Here is a 25,743-nt window from a genome sequence, read left to right on the forward strand (position 1 = left end):
CAGTGAGATGGTACTTTGGGAATCTCTTGAATAGTTCGTTCTAAAAAGGGGTGGGGGAAATTAGGTATGCCCTGGGAAACTGTGAAAAGATCGTTCCTTACAAGAGGGGTGGGGAGGAATTAACATACTGGCTTTTGTTTCACTAAATATACATTGAGATAAGGGGCGCTGGTCCTTACCTGATACGCCGCTTCTCGTCGAGCTGCGAAGAGCATCCAGAGTGGGAGGTGCTCCAGTCTCTGTAGTCACAGGCTGAGCTTGAATTGAGGAATGCTCCACCTCCTCCACGTGACTCCACCGTAGCGTTCCCCAGTTTTGCGAAGACGAGCAGACAAAAAGTTGTGTCCTCATCCTAACTACCTTAGTGGTTCATTGGCCGAAACAAGATTCCCCACCAGACAGTGAAATTAGGGGGGCTGGATGCTTTTCGCAGCTCGACAAGAAGCGGCGTATCAGGTAAGGACCAACGCCCTTCTCCATAGAGCTGCTCAGAGCATTCAGAGCGGGACATACCAAAGTTTGGCCTGTCTTACGGGAGGGACTCCGTCTGGTTCGGAATCTCCTCTGGGTCTCTGAGGACCCGCTGTAGGACTCATCTGCCAAATGAAGCCTCCGCGGAGGCAAACACGTCAATCTTATATGCCTAATAAAAGCTGATGGGGATGTCCAGGTGGCCGCCGGGCAGATGTCTGTTATTGATGCCTGAGTGGCCGCCGAGGTAGCCGCACTCCTAGTGAAATGTGCTGTTATTCCACTGGGCACTGGCAAGGCTTGTGATAGGTAGGACCTAGAGATTACTGCTCTGATCCAACGACCTATAGTTGACGGGGATACTTTGTAACCTAGTGTCTTGGGCTGGAATGAAAGGAATAAAGATTCCGACTTCCTAAAGGGCTGAGTGCGCTTGATGTAAATGCGCAGAGCACGTTTCACATCAAGGGTATGCCACTGTCTTTCCCTATCCCGCGAGGGTCTGGGACAAAAGTTTGGGAGAATGAGTTCCTGCGCTCTGTGGAAAGCTGAGTTGACTTTGGGCAGGAAGGTAGGGTCAGGTCAGAGAACCACCCGATCGGTGTGAAAAATGCAGAGGTCCTTTCTAACGGACAGGGCTGCGATTTCCGATATCCAACGGGTGGATGTGACAGCTACAAGGAACACCACCTTGAAAGTTAAAAACTGGAGAGAGGTCTCCCTTAGGGGTTTGAAGGGGTGTTTAGTGATTGAAACAAGGACTTTATTAAGGTCCTAGGTTGGGTACTGGTGTACAGTTGGAGGGTGTAAATTAGTGGCTCCCATAAGAAAAGCCCGAATACGGGGATGATGGGAGAGGGAGCCACTGTCGTCGCAAGAAATGACGGTTGACAGAGCTGCGACCTGTCGTTTCAATGTATTGGGGGATAGTCCTTTGTTCAGTCCCTCCTGAAGGAAGTCCAAAATTTGAGCAATAGACGGAGAGAGTGGGTTGATTTGGAATTTGTGGCACCATCTACAGAAGATGGTCCATGTAGCGTTATAGATTCGGGTGGTAGAGGGCGTCTGGCAGCTAGAATGGTGTCAATGACCTGGTTAGAAAACTTTTCTCTCTTTAAACGGTCCCGCTCAACCTCCAGACGGCTAATTGGAGCCATTGCGGGTTCGGATGCAGGACGGGCCCCTGAGACAGCGAGATCCTGTCTGGTGGGATCCTCCGGGGGGGGCTACTGATAGGTCGCGGAGGTCCGCAAACCACGGTCGTCTGGGCCAGTAGGGGGTCACCAGAAGCAGTTCCGCCTTCTCATGGATCAACTTCTGAATGACTCTGGGAATAAGGGCTAGTGGGGGGAATGTGTACAGAAGTCCTGTGGGCCAGGGACGGGGCGTTGGTTCTTACCTGATACGCTTCTTTTCGTAGAGCTGCATAGAGTGTCCAGGTTGGGAGGAGCTCCAGTCTCGGCTCTTCAGGCTGAGCTTGAAATTGAGGAACGCCTCTCACCATCACGTGGTCCTCTGGGCACTCCCCAGTTTTGCGAAGACGAGAAGGAAGGCCCTATTCTCATCCTGACTAAAGAGTATTAGTTTGCTTGGTCGGACAGCGAGGTTCCCCACCAGACGGGCTAATGGGTGGGGCTGGACACTCTATGCAGCTCTACAAAAAGAAGCGTATCAGGTAAGAACCAACGCCCCTTTTCCATAGAGCTGCTACGAGTGTCCAGGTTGGGACATACCAAAGCTTGGCGAGTCCTGCGGGCGGGCTCCCGGCTGGGGTGGAACCTCCCCTGGAACCTCGAGGACCTGCTGAAGGACCTGCCTGTCAAAAGAAGCCTCGGCGGATGCAAATACATCAATCTTATAATACTTGATGAAGAGAGATGGGGATGCCACGGTGGCAGCCCTACAGATGTCGACTATAGAGGCTTGTGTGGCCCATGCAGCAGAAGAAGCCGCACTTCTAGTGGAGTGGACGATAATGCCCATGGGGGGGGGGGACTGTGCCTGGTAGGCTTTAGCGATGGCGACCCTAATCCAGCGGCCCACGGTTGTGGGCGTCACCTTGTGACTGAGAGAAGCAGGTTAGAAAGACACAGATAAGGCCTCTGACTTACGAAGAGGCTGGGTGCGTTGATATACACTCTCAAGGCGCGCTTTACATAAAGGGAGTGCCACTGTCTCTCCCTCTCTCGAGAGGGATTGGGGCAGAAGTTAGGGAAAGTGAGCTCCTGAGCTCTGCGAAGAGAAACTGAATTTATTTTAGAGAGGAAGGTTGGGTCGGGGCGTAAGACGACTCTATCAGAGTGAAAAAATGCAAAGGTCCTGCCTAATGGGAAGGCTGCCATCTCCGAGATCTGACGAGCGGATGTGATGGCCACAAGAAAAAAACAGTCTTGAGGGTGAGACACTGTAAGGAAGCCTCCCTAGTGGGTTCAAAGGGGGGCTAGATAAGAACGACTAGGACCCTGTTGAGGTCTCAGGTCGGAAAACGGTGTATGGTCGGGGGGCAAAGATTGGGAGCTCCCCTGAGGAAAACCCGGATAAGAGGGTTATGGGAAATGGAACCCCCAATGTCCGAAGAGACAACTGTTGGGAGGGCAGCGATCTGAAGCCTTAGGGTGTTGGTAGACAGTCCCCTGTTAGAGGACCTCCTAAATGAATTCCAGGATCTGAGCGATGGAAAGAGAGAGAGAGGGTTAATTTGGAACTTGAGGGCCCAGGCACAGAAGGCGACCCACGTAGCATCGTATATACGGGTGGTTATAACCCGGCGGGAAACATTCTGCGCATTGAAGTGGTTCCGCTCGACCCCCAGATGGCTGGTTGGGGGCATGGGGGTTCGGATGTAGTGGAGGACCCCGGGCAGGGGACTCCTGTCTGGGGGTTTCCAAGGAGGAACCCCAAAAAGTTACGGAAGAACGCGAACCAAGGGCATCTGGACCCAAAGGGGGCTGAGAGGCCTGAAGGAGCCCTGGGGCCCAAGGGCAACGGGGGGCATTGTGATTCCCCGCCCCTTGGAGGGGGGTATCTGGGGAAGAATCTAGGTGGTTGGGCATTGAGAGAGGGTGCGCAGGGATACACCGTGGGGAGCCCGAAGATTGACTGCCTCCTTGAAAAAAAGGGAGGGGTGGAAGGGGCCCTTCTGCTTGGGCCAGAGTGGCCCTACTGAGCCAAGCTGCTTAGATGATCAATGTTCCCAATATGTGACCTGCCCTGATGGAGGCCAGATTCGGTTCCGCCCAACAGCAAAAGCGTTCGGCTTTCCTCATGAGCCTTGCTGATTGAGTGCCCGCTTGACTGGATACATGTGTCTTTGTGGTGGTGTTGAATGTGAGGACCAGAACGAGAGGTCCGCGTACCTGGGGTAGCAAGCTGCGAAAGGCCAGGTGCACAGTGAGGATCTCCAGCTAATCTGTGGAGCAGGGTAGATCTGTTGCCGACCAGTTGCCCTGGGACAAGATGAGGAGGGCGAGAGCGTCCCAGCCGAGTAGCCTTGCGTCCGTGATGACGGATAGCCTGTCGGGTACCTTGAGATAGTGACCCTTGTTGATGGCTGGCCCGCTCCATCAAGGGAGGGACGAGAGGACTCTTAGGGGAACTCCGACCTGAAGTCGTGAGTTGTTCCTTTCTGAACGTTGGTACGGCAGCAGAAATCATTGAGAGACCTGGAAGAAAGGGACTCAAGGGATAATGCAGATATATGAAATAAGCTTCCCCAACGGTTTAGACAAGTCTGAAAAGGAAAATTATCCTTGCCTTCTTGACCTGTAAGATTGGTGGAGTAGGCCACCTGTCCGGAGACAGGGAAAACCGGTTCCCGGGCAGTGAAATGACTGCCCCCAAGAGGAGGGTTCAAATGGAGGGGGTTGAGGATGTCATCCAGGCAACCTGAAGCCGGACAGAGAAGGATCACAAATGGGCGGAAGAGCCGCCCCAAGCCTCGGTTAACACCCTGGGAACGGAGGGAAGTCCAAGGGGAACGAAAACATAAAGAGGGGGCAAGGTAGGGTTTGGCCTTCTTTTTTTTTTTTTTTTTTTGGTTTGAGGCAGCCGCCTATGGGGCGGCTGCATTATCGGGAACGATGGAACGGCCTGCCTCCGGAGCCCCGGGAGGGCTGCTTGGATGAAGTACCTCTTCTGGACCTGTCGGAGTCTGATCGGTCGAGAGGTCTGTAGGAAGGGGATTGGTAGTACCTGGGGGGGAAGGAGGAGGAACAGGAAGAACTTTGGCGAAAAGAGGGAGAGGGACCTCTGAGGTCAGTCCTCCGAGAAAGAGAGGGGAGGTACTTGCGTTTGTTACGGGTCTCGGCCAGGAATGGATCGAGAGCCAGTCCAAAAAGTTTCCCCCCAGAAATGGGGGCTGACGCTAGCTTAGCCTTGTTTTTGACGTCCGCTTGCCAGTGGCAGAGCCAGAGCAGGCGGCGGGCGGTAACCTGGGACGAAATGGCCCTGGTAGAAAATTTTGCAGCCTGAAAGGTGGCGTCCGCCGAAAACTCGGCTGCGGCCGTGAGCTTAGCGATGTCCTGCTGCGCTCTGAGGTTGGTTGCGGGGACATGCTGTTTGAGCTGTTGCAGCCACTTGATAGAAGATCTAATAAAAAAGGACGCGGCAGTGGAAGCTCTGACTGCCCAAGCGTCAGAAAGGTGAGCGCGGCGCAGGGCCAGCTCAGCTCGTTTGTCCTCGGGCTTGAGTGCCTCGAGGGCCTCGCTAGGAGTTGAACGGGAAGCTAGGCCTACAATGGGCTCGTCCACAGGAGGGGGATCGAGCAAGAGGGAGAACTGCGGGTCAAGGTTGAAAAACCGCTTGTCCTGAGTGTTGGGAGGGGGAGGGGGCCCCGAGGAGGCTAGCTGCCTGGAGACCAGGTCGGAAAAGATAGGTGGAACAGGGATCACATCAGTTTCCACCACGGGCTGGGAAAAGATGGAGTCGAGAGGTTCCCCCGATGCTGCTGGCTTGGGTAGAGTGGGAGGGGTCAGGCCAGAGGTATTCTTGGCCTTGAATAGGAGAGACCTAAACAGGTGCGGTTTAAACAGCCCCACAAATGCAGGCTGGTCCGGAGTGAGGCCCTCGTCCTCCGACATGTCCCCCTCCAGGGGGTCTGCTCCCGAGAAGAGCTCACTGCCCATGACGGACCCCAAATCGAGGTCTTCCTCATCCCCAAAGAGGGTAGGTCCCCCGGGCTCCTGGGTCTCCATCTCCTCCATCACCAAAGGCAAGGGCAAATCCCCGTGGGATGCTACCTGACCGTGCGAGACCGCTGATCCGGGGAGCGATCGAACTGATGGTGCTTGAGAGTCAAGGGCCACAGGCCAAGGGGCCAGTCCGGCCAGCTGCTGAAGCTCTTGCGCTATCCCTTGTCGGATGGCCAGCTCCATCCATTGTTTCAGATTTTCAGGGATCTCCACTGTGGGGGGTGGATGAGACTCCTCCGGGCGCAGGCCTGCAGCAGTGGGAGTAAAAGTGGCCTCAGGGGCCTGTCTAGGCTGTGAGGAAGAGGAAGGAGCAGGGGAGGAGGGAAGAGGAGGGTGGGTGGAGGTTGAGGGAGTGGGAGTGGAAGGAGCCAGGGGCACAGAGCTTGACTCTCTAGACCGCCTGTCAATCTCCTTCTCAAGGGCCCTGTGCCGCCTAAGGGCATCCCTCTGGGAGGCTTTGGATACCTCCTGTGCCTGTTTGCGCAGGTGATGAGATTTTGACTTGGCCTTCAAAGAAGTGCCACGAGATGTATTGTCATCTGCCATCTGGAGAGAGAAAAAAGGGAAATTTTGAATTAATGCAAGACGGTTGGCACGTCTGGATGCGGCCTACGTAGAGGCCGGGGATCCCAGCGCTCGTTTCGCACCCCTCTTTTGATCAAAAAATTTTTTTTCAGAAAAGTTGTTGAGGAGCAGGGCCTAGCCCAGAAGCTAATCAGCCGGAAAATGAACGCCAAGCAGCTGCCCCTGCCGGGCGGACCGGGGAAGGGGGATGGCAGAGCTGCTACCTCGCCTTGCTGGGGGGGGGGGAGGCTGCGGAGCCAACGGACCCTTATTTCCTGAGGAAGTACCTGGGCAGAGTTTTTAAAGGTACAGACAGAGATTTGGGCAGTCCGAGGATCTGCCCAGTAAATCAGAAATAACGCAGCCTGCAGCTAGGCCTCTAGCAATGGCGGACGGCCATGCTGCCACAAACAAGATGGCGGCGACTTCTGGATGCACCCAAGATGGCGGGCGTCACGTGGCGGCCAAAATGGAGGCCACGAAATATTGGAGGCAAACCCCAGCGGCGGTAGTCTCCCAGGAAGAAAATAGAAGGCCAGCAGGCCGCAAAAACCATGGGGAGAGACAGGGAAGCGAGTTTCCCTGAGCTAAGGCGTTCGCGGGGGGGAAACGGCGAATAAAGGACCAGGCAGGAAACAGAGAAACGAAGCGGCTTCGCACGGAGCGAACTTAGCGGCCGACGAGGGGGGGGGTGGGGGGGGGGGGGGTGGGGGGGGCGACGCTCGAAGCTCTAGATACCACCCCTGGAGAAAACGGAAATAAATACTCCCCCCTGTAAGAGAAAACTCCCAGGGAGTTCAAACCTCAAAATCCCTTGCGCTGCTGAGAAAGGGTCCACTGTAGGTGAAAGAAAACTCTGAGGAACACAGAAAAATTGCTGAACGACCAGAGGTGCAAGAAAAACAGCCTGACTGCCACAAGGCTGAGCTAAAAAACTGGGGAGCTCCCAGAGGACCACGTGATGGTGAGAGGCGTTCCTCAATTTCAAGCTCAGCCTGTGAGAGCCGAGACTGGAGCTCCTCCCAACCTGGACACTCGTAGCAGCTCTATGGAAAAAACGTAACGCGTTGTGATTCTCCGCCCCATGAGATGGGTACCTTGAGAAAAATCTCGGGAGCTGAGCATTGAGCGGGGATATGAAAAGGTCCACAACCGGTTGTCCGAAGATCGAAGACGCCTCCCCGAAGAACAGTGACGGATGGAGGCGCCATTCTGACTGGTCGATAGTGGCCCTGCTCAACCAGTCTGCCTGGATGTTTGAAACTCCTGAGATGTGTTCTGCCTTGAGAGAGAGGAGGTTGGTCTCCACCCAGCGGCAGAGGCGCTCGGCCTCTCTCATTAGCTGAATGGATTGTGTGCCCCCCTGTCTGTTGATGTGCGCTTTGGCTGTGATATTGTCTGTTAGGATAAGGACATGACATCCACGTACCTGGGGGAAGGAAGCTGCGTAGGGCCAGGTGTACAGCATGAAGTTCCAGCCAATTTATGCTGCTCAGTTGTTCTCTTACCGACCATCTGCCCTGGGATGAGAGTGATTGGATGTGAGCACCCCATCCGGATAGGCTGGCGTCCATGGTGGGGGTGAGCCTCTGGGGTTCCTTGAAGTAATAACCTTTGTTGATGGCCGGTTTGGTCCACCAGAGGAGGGATGTGAGGACCTTTGGAGGTACCTTGACCATGCATTTTGAGTTGCTTCTTTCGGATCGCTGGTATGGAAGCAGGAACCACTGTAGGGATCTGGTGTGTAAACGGACCCAGGGAACAATAGAAATGCAGGAGACCATTTTTCCTAATAGCTTAGGGATAAGGTCAATAAGGTCACCTTTTTTGATCGCCTGATCTCCCTTACAGATTTTTGGATACTAAGGAGTCTTTCCGAGGACAGGAAGACCATCCCTTTAACTGTATCGATCACCGCCCCCAGGTGGGTTATTCGGGTAGATGGAGATAGTTGACTTTTCTTCCAATTTATAAGGAAACCATGATTTTGGAGAGCAGTGAGGGTAATCCTAGTGTCCTTTTCTGCTTGACGTTTGGAGGGGGACAGGATGAGGATGTCATCCAGGTAACAGTGGATACGGACTGGGAGGGTTCTAAGGTGGGCCGCTAATGCCATGAGGACCTTGGTAAAGGTCCTTGGGGCTGAGGCCAATCCAAAGGGAAGGGCCACCTACTGAAAGTGGAGGTTATTATAACAAAATCTCAAGAATTTGTAGTGGGAGGGCCGATTGCGATGTGTAAGTATGCTTCTGAGAGGTCTATGGAGGTGAGCCAGTCTCCTTGCCTGGTTCCCCGGAGAATGGATTGTAAAGTGTGCATCTTAAATTTGCGGTGGATTAGATGACGGTTAAGTCTTTTTAGGTCTAGTATGGCCCTCCATCTCCCTGAGTGTTTGGGTACTACGAAAAGGTGAGAGTAGAAACCTCTCCCTCATTGCGAGGGCGGGACGGGTTGGATAGCTCTTATGTCAATGAGGTGTCGGATGGCGGAATCCATTAGATTACGTTTGGTGCGATTCTTGGAAAGGGGGGATATCATGAAATAGTCAGGGGGGTGGACTGAAATTCGAGGGCGAGACCGAATCTGATGGTGTCTCTGACCCAGGCATCGGAGGTGGATGAGTCCCATTGATTGACGAAATGTTTGAGACGTCCACCAATGGGAGGGGGTGTTGGGGCCTATCTCAGGCACCGGAAGGGTCTGCTTCCTGGTCCCCGAAAGGGCCTTTTGTAGCTATTTCCCCTTCTGTTCCTGTCGCCCAAGTTGGTTCGGTCCTGGGGTTGGGCTGACCGAAAGGAAGGGGCTCTCTGGAGCCTGGGAAAGAAGGGGGTCTGGTAGGAGCATCGAAAGGACCCTCTCCGATAAGGCTGAGAGGCTCTGGGTTCTGACCTTCGAAAAAGAGAGGGGAGAAATTTTTTTCTTACTCTGGCTTTCTACGAATAAGGGGTCAAGGGCCGGGCCGAATAATTTGTCTCCCGTAATGGGAGCTGAGGCCAATTTGACTTTGTTCTTGACGTCTGCCTACCAATGTTTGAGCCAGAGCAGACAGCGGGCTGTGACATGCGATGAGATAGCCCTGGTAGAGAACTTAACTGAATGGTAAGTGGCGTCGGCCGAGAATTCGGCTGCAGCCGTAAGCTTAGCGATGTCCTGATGCGCCCTGGTGTTGGATGAAGGGACATGCTGTTTTAATTGGCAAAGCCACCGGATGTAGGATCTGGTAAAAAAGGATGCAGCCGTAGCCAATCGAATGGCCCAAGCGTCAGATTGGTGCGCCCGGCGCAAGGCCAGCTCGGCCTGCTTGTCTTCTGGTTTCAGGGCTCGTTGACCTCGGGAGTATTTAGTAGGTTAGAGAAGTCTGCGTCGAGGTTAAAAAGGTGGGCTGATCAGGGGTGAGGCCCTCGTCCTCGGACATCTCTCCTTCCATTGTCTCTGCCTCTGAGAGGGGCTCGCTGTAAGGCATAGACCCCAGATCGAAATCTTCATCTTCCCTGAATTGATCCAGACCCCCTTCCTCCTCCTCCCTTTCTGAAAGAGGGATGTCCCTCTGTGAGAGTACCTGACCATAGGGAAGTTCCGATCTGGCAGGGACCTGCCAGATAGAGATTCGAATTCAGGGGCCATTGGGTGGAGGCTGGGTCTGGTTAACTGCTGGATACCCTCCACGATTCCTTGGCGGATGGCCAACTGCATCCAGGATCTTACTTTCTCTGGAACCTCGTCTATAGATGGTTCCTCTTGGTGTAGGCCAGCGGCTGTAGGGGTAAACGTAACTTCGGGTACCCGTCTAGCCGGTGTTGCAGTGGCCTGAAGACTCTGTGAGAGCAAGCTGCGCCTGGATAAGGAGGAATGTTCTGGAGGAGGGGGGGTAGAGGTAGCGGAGGGTGGGAGGACAGGAGGCACTGGGCGTGACCCCCTGGTTCATCTGTCAATCTCCTTTTCTAATGCCTTATGGCGTCTTAAGGCATCCCTCTGAGAGGCTTTGGATGTTTCCTTAGCCTGCCTGTGCAAATGGTGAGTTTTAGACTTGGCCTTCAAAGAAAGACCTCTGGGAAAATTGTCCTCTGCCATTTTTAGGAGAATTGCAAGGTAAAAGAAGGGTTAGAATGAGGCAGTTGGTGCGCCTAGGGGTTCAACCTGCAACAAGGCCGGGTGTCCTAATAGTTGTTCCACGCCCCCCTTTTTGAGATTTTTTCTTTTAAATATATAGATATAAGGCTATGAACCATGACATGCAGTTAGGAGCTGATCCAACAAAGGGTAAAAGCTTGGGAAATAAGGAAAAAAAACTAGATGCAATAGGGGAAAATAAATGATTAATTTGTCCAATTAGCCAAATGAACACCTGAGGCCAGAAACGGGAGAAATGGCCTCCAGCGGGTGCCTTCCCAGGCGGAACTGGGCAGTTCCTGTTGCTGCTGTTACTTCGCCTGCTGAGTGGGCTGCAGGAAGCCAACAACAACTGTACTAAGGGAATCGGGCTTAATTGCCACGAAAAATAAAAGTAGAGGGTAATGCAGCTCTAAACAGGCCTCCGGGTCCTGTTTTCAAGGACCAGAGATTGCACCACAGCTTTTTTTTTTTCTCAAACAAAAATGGCGCCCAACCACAAGGTGATGCCCAAAATGGCAGCCACCTGCCAACGCGAGGGTTCAGGGGCTCTCAGCGGCGGAATTATCCTCCCCAGATGCAAGCCGGATTAGAGGGTGCAAGAAGGGGTAGGAAGGAGAGATTTGCTCTTCCCCAGTATAGCGGCGTTCGTTGGGGGGAATGGAGCAGTTTATATTAACAGAAAAAAACAAGCCGCTAGCAACGAAATGGAGAAAAAAGGGAAGCGGCGGAGAAAAGCGGCAGGGAAAGAGGCTTTGGGGGGGGCAGCATGAGAGCACTGCTATCCCTCCCGTTTGCCCCTTTCAAGGCGAAAAAACACTCCTCTGGGGAGGATAAAGGGAGCCAGTTGCACAGAGGCTAAGAGAAAGTAAACAGTCCAACCTGAGAGAATGCAATAGAATCAATAAGGAAGTCCTGAGTCGGCCAAGGAGCTCGAGAGAAAGCTGCCTGTCTCTTACGAGGCTGAGCTAAAACTGGGGAATGCTACGGTGGAGTCACGTGGAGGAGGTGGAGCATTCCTCAATTCAAGCTCAACCTGTGATTACAGAGACTGGAGCACCTCCCACCCTGGATGCTCTGAGCAGCTCTATGGAGAAGGGGAGGGGTTCTAAACTCTCTTATGTATCCCTGTATGCCTGAGAGACCTCAGACGCTGCTTTGAACTCCTACAGGAATTGTCTCATCTCATCTCAATAAAGAATTCCTTTGTGATACGTTTGGATACGTTTTCAGAAGTTCATTCTAGTTGAGTGAATGGGAAAAGTTCTGTAGCCTGACATAAAGCAGCATCTGCAATAGAGGTCCACCCAGAGAGGAATTTTTTTTTTTAAAAAAAAACCTTTCACTCTACCGAGGGGACCCTGCAAAAAAGGAAAATGTCTGAGGACAGCAAGGACCAAGGGGAAGCTGAATGCTGGGGAGAAACGTTGACAGGTACCCACCCAGATACTGACTTGGTGCACCCCATCGAAGACAGAAAGGCTGCCTATGAAACCTCTACCACGCCCCGGTGGTCTATAGGTGTAGGAAAAAGAGACAGCTGGGACAAAAGAACCAGAGGAGTAACCTTCAACTGGGGCAATCGTAAACCTGGGTGGAAATTGGAGCTGAAGGCCCTATCAAATCGGGAAGAATGGGACGAGGAGCCACTGGCTGATGACATAATGAGACGGTACATAAAATGCCTCATGAGGGAAGCCCTGGAGAACCTCGAGGTGAGGGATGCATCAGGGCAACATCGCAGGCGAGCGAGGGAACCAGAAAATGAGAGAACCCGAGCCACCACCCCTGATCCAGTGGAAATTGAGTGGGCAGAGGGACAAGCCGAAGGACCAGGAGCCATACCAGGTACCCGACCCCTAAATGCCCCGGATCAGGGGATTAACCCTGGCCAACCAAGAGACATCCAACTGCAGAGGAAGATCCCACCCTTGGGGGTAAAATTTGATGGAGACCCTCAGAAACTGGGATTTTTCCTGGCGCAAGTGCTCACCTACATGCAAGAATATGGACGGGATTTCCCAACCCAGGGATCCCAAGTACGAATCGTCACCCTGGCCCTTGAAGGGGCAACCAGATGGATGGTGACGCTCCACAACGTCAATGCCCCAGAATTAAGGAACCTCGATCGCTTCATGACAGCCTATGCCACCGCTTCGAGGACCCCCTCACCGATAGAAAAGCCCGCAACCGCATTAGAGTCATAGAACAAGGCCGTCGCCCAGTAGCAGAATACACCGAGGAATTTTGTGACCTGGCCGGCCAGATGGACTGGCCAAAGGATATCCTAGTCTGTTGGTTCAAAGATGGACTAAATGATGACCTATACGCTGCCTGCCTGGCCCATGGGGCTCCAAACCTGTTGCACAAATGGTACATGATGGCAGAGGAGGCGGAGATAGACATGACTCGAAACCGGTACTGCAGTGGCAAGTCTTGGAAAAGATCCCCACCCCTGGGGAAACAGGAAGTCTTCAAACCCCAATCCATCATGACTCCAAGAACGTCTGGTTGCTTTAAGTGTGGAAAGGAGGGACACCACGCAGCAGAATGCCATTCAAAGACCCCTGCCAGAAAGCTAGACCACCCAGCAGTGGGGAAACCCGGGACATCCAGCCCTCGAGGAAAGGAGACTGGCCTAAGAGGTCGAATAGATGTGGGACTCCGATCCCCCACCAACCCAGAGGAAAAACCCCCAATGCTCCAAGGGGACCTGAGCCAGTCCAAAAGCGATCCGGAAGATGACCCGCTGGTAAGCAATCCAGTTGAACCAATCACCCTACCCCTGAGACAGTTTATCCCCAGCCGAGGGAAGGTGGAGGAAGTTGCAGCATTGCTGGATTCGGGACGCACCCGATGCCTAATAAATCCCTCCCTTGCAGAGAAATTGGGGATCCACTGAAAGAAATGGAAAACCCCATTGCTTTCTACCAATTAGATGGAACTATAGCGGGGGGGGGGAGCCAGCCAGGTTTACCACAGAACCATTAAAAATAAGACTATGGAACCATAGGGAAATGCTCACATTCACTGTAGCCCCAGGAATGGAAGAGACGCTAGTCCTAGGTCTCACATAGCTGCAGAAATGTAATCCAAAAATAAATTGGAGGACAGGAACTGTACAATTCCAGAGAGATATAGTAATTGCAAATAGCTCAGAGGAAAGGATAAAGAAAGGAACAGAGAACAGAGAGTCAGCCATGACCGGACAGTCGGTTGAAACCATTAAAATCCCCAATGAGTACCAGGATCTGGCCCAAGCATTTAGTGAGGAATCTTGTGATGAACTCCCACCCCATCACGCCACAGACTGTGCCATCGAAATCCTACCAGGGGCTAAATTCCCAAAACCACAAATGTACTGCATGTCCCCCAGAGAACTGAAAGAACTCAGAGCATTTATCGATAAAAATTTAAAAGGGGCTTTCATTGAACCCGCCCATCCTAAAATAGCTGCCCCAGTGTTATTCCGCGATAGAAACGGGTATATGGGCAGACCATAATCCTATAACTATTAAATGGAAAGGACAAAGAAGAAGATCTAGATGGACATTAAACAACGCTATTTTAAAGGAAAAAGACTTTACACAATGGATGGGCAAAGAATTGGCTTTCTTTTTCAGTGAAAATAAAAAAGAAGATACTTCAATGCAGAATGTTTGGGATACAATAAAGGCATATGCAAGAGGATTAATAATGGATTATACAAAGAAAAAGAATATTAGGAAGAGGCAAACTATTAAAGCTTTAGAAGATGATTAGAAAAAACTGGAAAAAGAATTGCAGAATATGCCACAGAAAAAAGATATTAAATTCAAAATCGATATAATTAAACATAAGATGGGTCAGGCAGAGAAAGAAGAATTGGCACAAAAAATTAGAAGTGCTAAACAGAACTATTTTGAAGATGCAGATAAACCAGGTAGATGGCTAGCATACAAATTGAGAAAGGAGAAAGAATCTAGGAAAATAGTACAGTTAATAGATGATCAAGGCCAAATGTGTTATGGTAATAAGGAGAAAAAGACAATTATCCAAGACTTTTATGGACAATTATATAAGCAGGAGGATTTTGATGAGGAAAGAATTAAGCTTTATCTACAAAATGCTAACCTACCTAAGATATCTGAAGAGACTGAAAAAATGTTAGAAAGTAACATAACAATGATGGAACTAACTGAAGCATTCAACAGACAGAATAATGGAAAAGCACCAGGCCCAGATGGGCTCCCAGCAGAATTTTATAAAACATTACAAGAATCGTTGAGCACTCCACTGTTAGAACTTATGAATGAAGCCATGTTAAATAAGAAAATACCTAAAACATGATTAGAAGCTTATAGAAGCCATATATGATAAACAAACGGCAAGAGTGATGATAGAGGGAGATCTTACAGATTCTATTAATATAAGAAAAGGCACAAGACAAGGTTGCCCATTATCACCTTTGTTATTTGTATTGACTTTGGAAGTGCTGAATAGAAATATTAGAGAGGATCCAAATATAAAAGGAATGAAAATTAAGGAGGAATTTAAATTGCAAGCTTCCTTATGGATGATTTGGTTTTTATTTTGGAAGATCCTCTAGGAACATCTTTAAAGTTACTGGAAAAGATAGAGATCTATGGTGAGATGGTGGGCTTGAAAATAAACAAAGATAAAACAAAGATCTTGACAAAGAATATGTTATTAAAATGAAGAGATGAATTGGCAGATTTATTGAAAATTCAAGTTACGAATAAGGTTAAATATTTGGGGATACATTTGACGTCAAGATGTACTACATTGAAAGAGAATAACTATATTAAACTTAAACAACAGATAGCATCTGACTTGAAGAAATGAGAAAATTTACAATTGTCATTGATAGGTAGAATTTCAACAATCAAGATGAATATTTTACCCAGAATTTTATATTTGTTCCAAACCATACCAATCAGGCTTGGTAAAGATTACTTTGAAGAATTAAATAAAATTGTGTTGAAGTTTATATGGCAAGGTAAGAAAGCCAGAATAAAATTAAAACTTCTACAAGATGCTAGAATTAGAGGAGGTTTCGGCCTTCCGAATTGGGAGTTATACTAACCAACCTGCAAATTTAATGTGGGTTAAAGATTGGATAACATTAAGAAAGACTAGATTGTTTTACACTAGAAGGGCATGATTTATTACTGGGATGGCATGCTTTTCTGTGGTATAAGGGAACCAAATCGCAGGGCTATTTTAGAAGGCATTATATAAGGGAGTCTTTATGGTTGAATTGGGAGAAAATTAAGAGGAAATGTTATTTGAAAATCCCAGTCTGGTTATCAACCATTGAAGCTTTTTCTTATCCTATAATATATGAGAAGGAACAAACAGTTAGATATGGGGAAATATTGGATGAAAAGAGTGAACTTAAAACAATGCAAAAACTAGAAGAAAAATTTAAAAGGGGGTTTCATTGAACCCGCCCATCCTAAAATAGCTGCCCCAGTGTTATTCCGCGAAAAGAAAGATGGCTCAGCATGCTTGTGCATTAATTACAAAAAATTGAACGCAATTTGCATAGAGAATATGTATTCACTCCCCCTCATGAAGGACATGTTAGCCCACCTCTCGAAAGGAAAAAAAATTTCAAAGTTAGACCTACGAGAGACATATTACCGCATCAGAATAAAGGAAGGGGATGAATGGAAAACAGCTTTTAACACACCATTGGGATGCTACCAATTTAAAGTGCTCCCCTTTGGACTGCAAGGAGCGCCTACCGTGTTTATGCAATTGATCAATGAAACCCTTCATGAATTTTTATATAAAGGGGTTCTAGTGTATCTTGATGATATTTTAATCTACACGGAAACGATGGAAGAACACATCAAGCTACTCCGTGCAGTCCTCACAAAACTCTTAGATGCTAAACTATATGCAAAACTCTCTAAATGCGAATTCCACCAAGAAAAAATTGACTATTTGGGATATAGAATATCCCACAAGGGAATAGAGATGGACCGGACCCACAGAATGTAAAAGCTGTACTGGACTGGGACCTACCCGCAAACAACTCCTAAGTTTCCTGGGGTTTGCAAATTTTTATCGCCAATTCATTCCAGCTTTTGCAAACATCGCCCTCCCTATCACGAACTTGCTAAAAACAAAAGGGGGGAGGAAACCCAAACCAAGGCAACGCCTTATCTGGACAATGGAATGCCAAAGCGGCATTTGAGAAACTCAAATGTCTATTCTCAGCAGAACCGGTCCTTAAGCATCCAGATCCTGAACAACGTTTTGTCATCCAAGCAGACGCTAGTGATGCTGCAGTTGGAGCAGTCCTCCTCCAAAAGAATGGAAGTGGACAATTACAACCATGTGCTTATACATCCAAGAAACTGACGGAAACTGAGCAAAGATGGGCCATATGGGAGAAAGAGGCTTATGCTGTGCGGTGGGCAATGCTCACATGGAGACATTTCCTGGAAGGAAACCAAATCCCCTTTGAAGTATGGACTGGTCACAAAAATCTGGAAGCCCTGAAAAATCCATGGAAACTCTCCAAAAAACAAGCAAGGTGGGCTCATTACTTTAAAAGTTTTAATTTCACTCTCAAATATTTTCCTGGGAGAAAGAACTTCTTAGCAGATGCACTGTCCAGAAAATCCCAATACAACAGCAAAAAGGTTGAGGTTATAAAACCGATGATCCAACCGACCCAACTAGCAGCCAAAGTAATCACCCTGGCACAAGAGAAAAAAAAAACCATCCCTGACTGAAGACACAATGATGTCAATATTTAAGGAGGCACTACTTAAGGACGACTGGCTCCAGGTTAACAAAAACACTTGTTTACTCAAAGATGGACTGGCTTGGGTAGAGAACAAACTTTATGTCCCTGCAAGCCAGAGAATGGACATCATGAGACACTGCCACGACTCCAAAATAGCAGGACACTTTGGGTTTGTAAAAACTCTGCACCTCATCAAAAGACAATTTTGGTGGCCGTCCCTCAAAAAGGACATTGAAAGCTATGTTGCGAGCTGCCCCACCTGTGCTGCTGCAAAGAGAAGACAAGGAAAATATCCTTTTACAAACAGTAACAGACCCTTCTGCTCCCTGGAAAGAGATCTCTATGGACTTTATAGTGGAGCTTCCCGAAAGTGCTGGAAATACTGTCATTTGGGTTGTAACTGATCTTTTTTCCAAACAGGTTCACTTTATCCCATGCCAAAAGATCCCAACTGCCAAGGCCTTGGCAAAGATGTTTCTGTTAGGGATATACCCTAGCAGAATGTGCACAGCAGTCAGGCGAATATGAGAGAAAGCGTTTTTTAGTCTACACACTCAGTAAAACCGGATACACTGTCTTAGTTGAATAGTTTATTCCATTAAGAGTTTATCAGGGTCAAACAGTCCAAATATCATTCACTAGTGTTCAGTCAGTTCAGTCCGGAGATTGTTCAATTGCAAACAATCCAGTGTCAAAAAAAAACAAAAACAATGTCAATCCATAAATCAATCCAGTAAATATCTTCTCACAGTAGATTAGATATGCAGCATTCAAAAACTCTTTCCTCCTTCGATGCCAACAGCAGGGAACACGCAGAACAATCAACCATCAATCAAGTAGCAATCCAGGTTCTCTAGCTCCCTCTTATGGCAGTTTCTCAACCGCACCCAAATTATATCATTTAGAGTTTAAAGTGAAAAACACATTTAAACTTTGCTATCATGGTTTATATATTATTTACCCAAACAACGTTAGGTAACTATGGTTATTACTAACAGTTTCTAATACACATCTATCACCTTCATGGAGCTCCCCAATGGATTATCTCAGATAGGGGTGTTCAGTTCACATCCAAATTCTGCCAGGCATTTTAAACCTATTAGGCTCCACCCAGGGGTTTTCATCAGGAAATCACCCCCAAATGGACGGATCAACGGAGAGAGTGAACAGCATATTAGAACAATATTTAAGATGTTTTATTAGTCACCAACAGGACAATTGGACTGACCTTCCGTTTGCAGAGGTAGCATACAATAACTCAGTCCATAGTAGCACGGGTTTCACCCAATTCCAGGTAGCCACGGGCCAAGAATTCAACCCCATGCCGGAACTACCCACTAAGGATCCTGAAATCCCCTCCCTTAAGGAGTGGATGGATAACTTACAAGCCATGTGGCCAGTGGTAAGATTATCTTTACAGGAAGCTAGAGCAGTTTACAAAACTCATGCAGACAAAAAATGTTGCGAACCTAAACCTTTCAAGATTGGGGACCATGTATACTTGTCCACAAAATTCTTAAAATCATTAGAACCCTCTAAGAAATTAGGACCAAAATTCATTGGCCCTTTCCCCATCTCCAGAATTATTAACCCTGTGACGGTAGAGCTTCAACTTCCAAAAACACTTAGGCAGATTCATCCAGTATTTCACTGTAGCTTGATCAAACCAGAGATCACTTCAAACCTCAGACCCCCCCTTCCCACACCTCCAACCCCCATCATGGTACATGGGGAACAACATTTAAAATTAAAGACATCCTTGATTCACGCACTCACCATGGATCCACACAATATTTAGTAGCTTGGAAACACCTTCCTTCTTCAAAAAATGAGTGGGTAGCCAAATGACACATAAAAGCAACCACATTACTACATAAGTTCCACCAAAAATACCCAGATAAACCATCCTGAATTGCAAATGTAATGCATGATTTTTGTTTTTTTCCAGGTAGATCTATCTGTTTTTTAAGGAGGGCAGGATGTCAGATCCATGTATCTGTCATTTCTTCAGTAGAAGAAGAAAAGGGGGGGAGGCTGATAAAGATATCCTTTCTTGATGTAACCTGAATATATTTAATCTTATATCGAATTTGTATAACCCACACATGATACGATGGAGGAAGAAAAGCCAGATCTATCACTTCTGAGAGGCACAACTAGGAGATGAGAAGGTCATAAAAATTCCACAGTGAGATTGTACTTTGGGAATCTCTTGAATAGCTTGTTTTAAAAAGGGGTTGGGGGGAAAATTAGGTATGCCCTGGGAAACTGTGAAAAGGTCGTTCCTTACAAGATGGGTGGGGAGGAATTAATATACTGGCTTTTGTTTCACTAAATACACATCGAGATAAGGGGAGGGGTTCTAAACTCCCTTATGTATCCCTGTATGCCTGAGAGACTTCAGACGCTGCTTTGAACTCCTACAGGAATTGTCTCATCTCAATAAAGAATTCCTTTGTGATACGTTTGGATACGTTTTCAGAAGTTCATTCTAGTTGAGTGAATGGGAAAAGTTCTGTAGCCTGACACGGAGATATAGTCATTTGTTTGACCCCATACCACAGCCTTCTATAGTATGATTCTGAGGTTTCAGCAACTTTGAGACATAATATCTCCAGCATTATTTTGTTGAGAGAAACAAAACTTGGCCCTCTTTTGTGCTCTATTAAACGAAATAATAAAAACATTCTCATGAGCGATCTCCATCTAAAAAATTTGGAGCAAAGTTGACCAAAAATATTGCGGCTTGAAAAAAGGTTAAAGTTTGGCTTTTTATATCTCTGAAAGGAAAGGTGTGATAAATAGGAAATTTTGCACATAATAAACTTAGCAACACGTTTTCTAATATAAAATTTCATTCTCCTACTGCTTTACAACAGTTTACAAACTTAAGTGTAAGGTTGACTTTTTTGTAAAAATGCCAAAAGTAGGATATTTTCAGTCCACTTTTACCAAAAAAGACCTTTTGGAAACACTGTTAAATCATTCTCATTAGAAAGAGCATGTTTCAACCCCACTAAAAAAGTAGGGTTGGTTTTTCATCACTGACTTATAGAGCCCTAAAAATAGTGACAAATTTGAGGACGTTGCTATGGCAACATTATGTACATCAACATGAATTCTTTTATATTGTGCCATTGTACTTTCATTTATGCTGGAGTTTAAAGTGTGTAATTCGTTACTTGCATGCTATATGAATCTGTTAGTCTAATAGTGGTATTTCTACACTAATGACAATGGTTAAATGTGCTGTATTTTAGTGATGCCACATGTTAGTTTGTTGCGGCTACAGGCTTCTGAATTATACAGGTGTAGTTGTCATATTTCTGTCATAACATTAGAACCTTATGTGCTCACAAGTTTATATACCCTGGCAGAATTTATGATTTCTTGGCCATTTTTCAGCGAATATGAATGATAACACAAAAACTTTTCTTTCACTCATGGTTAGTGGTTGGCTGAAGCCATTTATTATTAGTCAACTGTGTTTACTTTTTTAAAATCATAATGACCACAGAAACTACCAAAATGACCCTGATCAAAAGTTTTTTTAAAGAATAGAATGGAATTCTTTATTGGTGATTGGACAAACAAGGAATTTGTCTTGGTGCAAATGCTCTCAGTGTACATAAAAGAAAAGATACATTCATCAAGAATCATAAGTACAACACTTAATAATAGTCATAAGGTACAATAAGCAATCAAATCATACTAGAAAACAGTCAATATAAATCGTAAGGATACAAGCAGCAAAGTTACAGTCATACAGTCACAAGTGGGAGGCGATGGGTGATAAGGAGTGATGAGAAGATTAACAGTAATAGTAGTGAAGACTTTATAAATAGTTGAACAGTGTTGAGGGAATTATTTGTTTAGTAGAGTGACGGCTTTCAGGAAAAAATTGTTCTTGTGTCTAGTTATTCTGGTGTGCAGTGCTCTATAGCATTGTTTTGAGAGGAGGAGTTGAAACAGTTTATGTCCGGGATATGAGGGGTCTGTAAATATTTTCACAGCCCTCTTTTTGACTCATGCAATATACAGGTCTTCGATTGAAGGCAGGTTGGTAGCAATTGTTTTTTCTGCAGTCCTAATTATCCTCTGAAGTCTGTGTCTGTCCTGTTGGGTTGCAGAACCAAACCAAACAGTTATAGAGGTGCAGATGATAGACTCAATAATTCCTCTGTAGAACTGTATCAGCAACTCCTTGGGCAGTTTGAGCTTTCTGAGTTGGTGCAGAAAGAACATTTTTGTTGTGCTTTTTTATGATGTTTTTGATGTTAGGTGTTCATTTTAGGTCATGTGATATAATAGAACCTAGAAATCTGAAGTTCTCTACTGTTGATACTGTGTTGTCTAGTATTTTAAGAGTTGGTAGCATGGGAGGGTTTACATACCCCAGTTCTTAATACAGTTTATTGCCCCCTTTAACATCAATGACAGCTTGAAGTCTGTTGTGGTATGTGTGGATGAGGCTCTTTATCTTCTCAGATGGTAAAGCTGCCCATTCTTCCTGGGAAAAAGCCTCTAGTTCCTGTAAATTCTTGGGCTGTCTTGCATGAATTGCACGTTTGAGATCTCCCCAAAGTGGCTCAATGATATTGAGGTCAGGAGACTGAGATGGACAGTCCATAATCTTCACTTTATTCTGCTGTAGCCAATGACAGGTCAACTTGGCCTTGCATTTAGGATCATTGTCATGTTGGTGTTGTGGCTCCGGGCTTGGATTCAGCTCCTGTGACTGATATGAGTTCAAGTGAGGAGGACATGGCAGAAAAATATGAGCCGGCATGGCTCAGTGATTGGACTGGTAACCAGGATGAGGAGATGGACGTGACAAAGGATGACAGACCTGATGTATTAGAATTGTCAGGACCTTTGACCTCCTCTGGTTCCTTATCTGATCAACAGCCGGGAATGGCTGACAGGGAAGTTTTGAGAGAGTCTTCTAGTGGAGATGAGAACTTGGAAAATTTGTGGTTAACTGTAAGGAACAGAAGACGGTTGAGAAGGCAAAATCAGCTGGAGCGAAAGAGGAGAGCGAGTCAGTAAATTAGCACGTTGCCTCAATGTTAAAAGGACACAGCTGGGCTGGTACAATTTGCCAGGAACAAAGTGATTTATTGAGTGAGGACGTTACAGCAAGAAGCTCTGAGACTGGAGATTTATTGCCAGGACTGGTTTGCCAGACAGAGTAAAGATTTATGCTGTGGTTTCTGCCAGCCGTTATCTTGTAAGACTTCTTTCCGTTTGATTTAATTGTGACACGGCTGCTTTCTGTTTTGTTCGTTTGAATTTTGAAGGGGAGTCATAACACATTTACAATCAAATATTTCAAATTTTTATTATATGTATCAGGTAAAATTCCCAATAAAAAGACCTCTGGTTTCAAATCTATATGTTTCTTTGTCATTTTTTCCAACCATATGCGAGTTCTAGTCCAATATTTTCTAGCATCCTCACAAGTCCACCACATATGGTAATATGAGCCAGGTATCTGATGACATTTCCAGCACTTTTCAGATTTATTCTTAAACATTTTTGCTATTCTTGTCGGGGGAAAATGTATTGTCATTTTATAATTTTGAGACCACAATTTTTGCCATTTCTCTAAATCAATCCCACATCCAAAATTCTTCCCCCAAGCAATCATCATTTCTTTAACTTGTTCTTCCTCTAGTTTAATTTCCAGCAAATAACTATATAATTTTTTGATCACTTTTTCATCAGTACCTGACAAAATCCTATCTAAGTCAGTCAATTTATCATAAAATCCCTCTGTTTTAGAATCTTTAAGATACCTTGAGTGTATTTGTGCATATGAAAACCAATTCATCCTTATATCTTGTTCTTCTAGATTTTGCATCATTTTAAGTTCACTCTTTTCATCCAATATTTCCCCATATCTGTTTGTTCCTTCTTATATGTTATAGGATAATAAAAAGCTTCAATAGTTGATAACCAGACTGGGATTTTCAAATAACATTGTCTCTTGATTTTCTCCCAATTCAACCATAAAGACTCCCGTATATAATGCCTTCTAAAATAGCCCTGCGATTTAGTTCCCTTATACCACAGAAAAGCATGCCACCCCAACAACAAATCATGTCCTTCTAATGTCAACAATCTAGTATTTCTTAGTGTTATCCATTCCTTAACCCATATCAGATTTGTAGCTTGATAATACAACTCCCAATTAGGCAAACCAAATCCTCCTCTAGTTCTAGCATCTTGTAAAAGTTTTAATTTTATTCTCGCTTTCTTACCTTGCCATATATACACAATTTTATTTAGTTCTTCAAAATAATCTTTGCCAAGCCTAACTGGTATGGTTTGGAACAAATATAAAATTCTGGGTAAAATATTCATCTTGATTGTTGAAATTCTACCTATCAATTACAATTGTAGGTTTTCCCATTTCTTCAGATCAGATGCTATCTGCTGTTTAAGTTTAATATAGTTGTTCTCTTTCAATGTAATACATCTTGACGTCAAATGTATCCCCAAATATTTAAACTTGTTCGTAACTTGAATTTTCAATAAGTCTGCTAGTTCTTCTCTTTGTTTTAATAGCATATTCTTTGTCAGAATCTTTGTTTTATCTTTATTTATTTTCAAACCAGCCATCTCACAGTACGTCTCTATCTTTTACAATAGTTTTAGTGCTGTCTCTAGAGGATCTTCCAGAATGAAAACCAAATCATCCACAAAGGCTTGCAATTTGGTCCTCTCTAATATTTCTATTCAACACTTCCAAAGTCAGTACAAATAGCAAAGGTGATAATGGGCATCCTTGTCTTGTGCCTTTTCTTATATTAATAGAGTCTGTAAATTCTCCCTCTATCATTACTTTTGCCATTTGCTTATCGTATATGGCTTCTATTGCTTGAATAAATTTTCTGGCGAAGCCCATCTGTTCCAGTAATAGCAACATAAATCTCCAGTTCACATTATCAAATGCCTTTTGGGCATCTAGGAATATCAAAACCATTTGTTTTTCAGGATGCACCTCATAATATTCCAAAGTGTCCAGAATTACCCTCATGTTGTCTTTAATTTGTCTCTTTGGCAGGAATCCATTCTGATCAGGATGAATACAATTATTTAAGTATCTTTTGAGCCTTTCTGCCAAAATTGAAGCGAAGATTTTATAGTCTGCATTCAGTAAAGAAATAGGTCTATGGTTCTTAATTTGTAATGGATCGGCCCCTTCTTTTGGAATAAGTGTAATGTAAGCTTCTGACCATGTTTTAGGTATTTTCTTATTTAACATAACTTCGTTCATGACTTCTAGCAGTGGAATGCTCAATGATTCTTGTAGTGTTTTATAAAATTCTGCCGGAAGCCCATGTGTACCTGGTGCTTTTCCATTATTCTGTCTGTTGAATGCTTCAGTTAGTTCCATCATTGTTATGTTACTTTCTAACATTTTTTCAGTCTCTTCAGATATCTTAGGTAGGTTAGCATTCTGTAGATAAAGCTTAATTCTTTCCTCATCAAAATCCTCCTGCTTATATAATTGTCCATAAAAGTCTTGGATAATTGTCTTTTTCTCCTTATTACCATGACACATTTGACTTTGATCATCTATTAGCTGTAATATTTTCCTAGATTCTTTCTCCTTTCTCAGTTTATATGCTAACCATCTACATGGCTTGTTTGCATCTTCAAAACAGTTCTGTTTAGCACTTCTCATTTTTTGTGCCAGTTCTTCTTTCTCTACCTGACCCATTTTATGTTTAATTATGTCCATTTTAATATCTTTTTTCTGTGGCATTTTCTGCAATACATTTTCCAGTTTTTTGTGGTCATCTTCTAAAGCTTTGATAGTTTGCCTCTTCCTAATGTTCTTTTTCTTTGTATAGTCTATTATTAATCCTCTCACATATGCCTTCATTGTATCCCAAACATTCTGCATTGAAGTATCTTCTTTTTTATTTTCACTAAAGAAAGCCAATTCTTTGCCCATCCATTGTGTGAAGTCTTTTTCCTTTAAGATAGTATTATTTAATGTCCATCTAGATCTTCTTTTTTGTCCTTTCCATTTAATTGTCATTGGATTATGGTCTGCCCATATACTTGTTTCAATATTTATTTCTTGGATATTAGATATTAATTCTGTTGAAATCCAAATCATATCTATTCTGGACCATGATAAATGTCTATCTGAATAAAAAGTATATTGTTGAGTTTTGCCATTTCTTTCTCTCCATATATCTTTTAAATTTAATTCATCTGTCATTTTGAAAAAGGATTTAGGGAGAGTCTTTCTATTTTGTCTTGATGCTGTCGCTGTATAGTCCAGTTCAATTGTTTTCATATGTAACTTTTTATAAAATTCTTCTTGTTTATCATTCGGGGCATAGATTGCAACCAGGAGTGTTTTTGTATTGTTATCCACTATTTCAGCCATTAATACTCTTCCGTCTTCATCAGTATAAATCAGTTTTGCTGGAATAGTTTCTTTAATGTACAGGACCACTCCTCTTTTCTTACAATGAAGCAGAGAAGTAAAAATTTTCCCTAGTTTTGGTCTACCAATAATTGTTGGTGTTGTTTTTTAATATGTACTTCTTGTAAGCAAATTATGTCAAATTTTGACTTCTCTAATTTGTGGAAAGTTTTTCTTCTTTTGGTAGCTGAGTTCAG

General features: G+C 45.3%; 1 protein-coding gene across 5 annotated transcripts in view; it reads right to left on the minus strand.

Annotated features, from left to right (window-relative positions):
* The window catches only part of UBP1 (upstream binding protein 1), a 108,870-nt gene that overhangs the window by 39,082 nt on the left and 44,045 nt on the right, over positions 1-25,743 (minus strand). The window lies entirely within an intron of this gene.

The sequence above is a fragment of the Pseudonaja textilis genome, chromosome Z (genome assembly GCF_049901715.1).
Source record: "Pseudonaja textilis isolate UNSWEBS1 chromosome Z, rPseTex1.2, whole genome shotgun sequence".
NCBI lineage: Eukaryota > Metazoa > Chordata > Lepidosauria > Squamata > Elapidae > Pseudonaja > Pseudonaja textilis.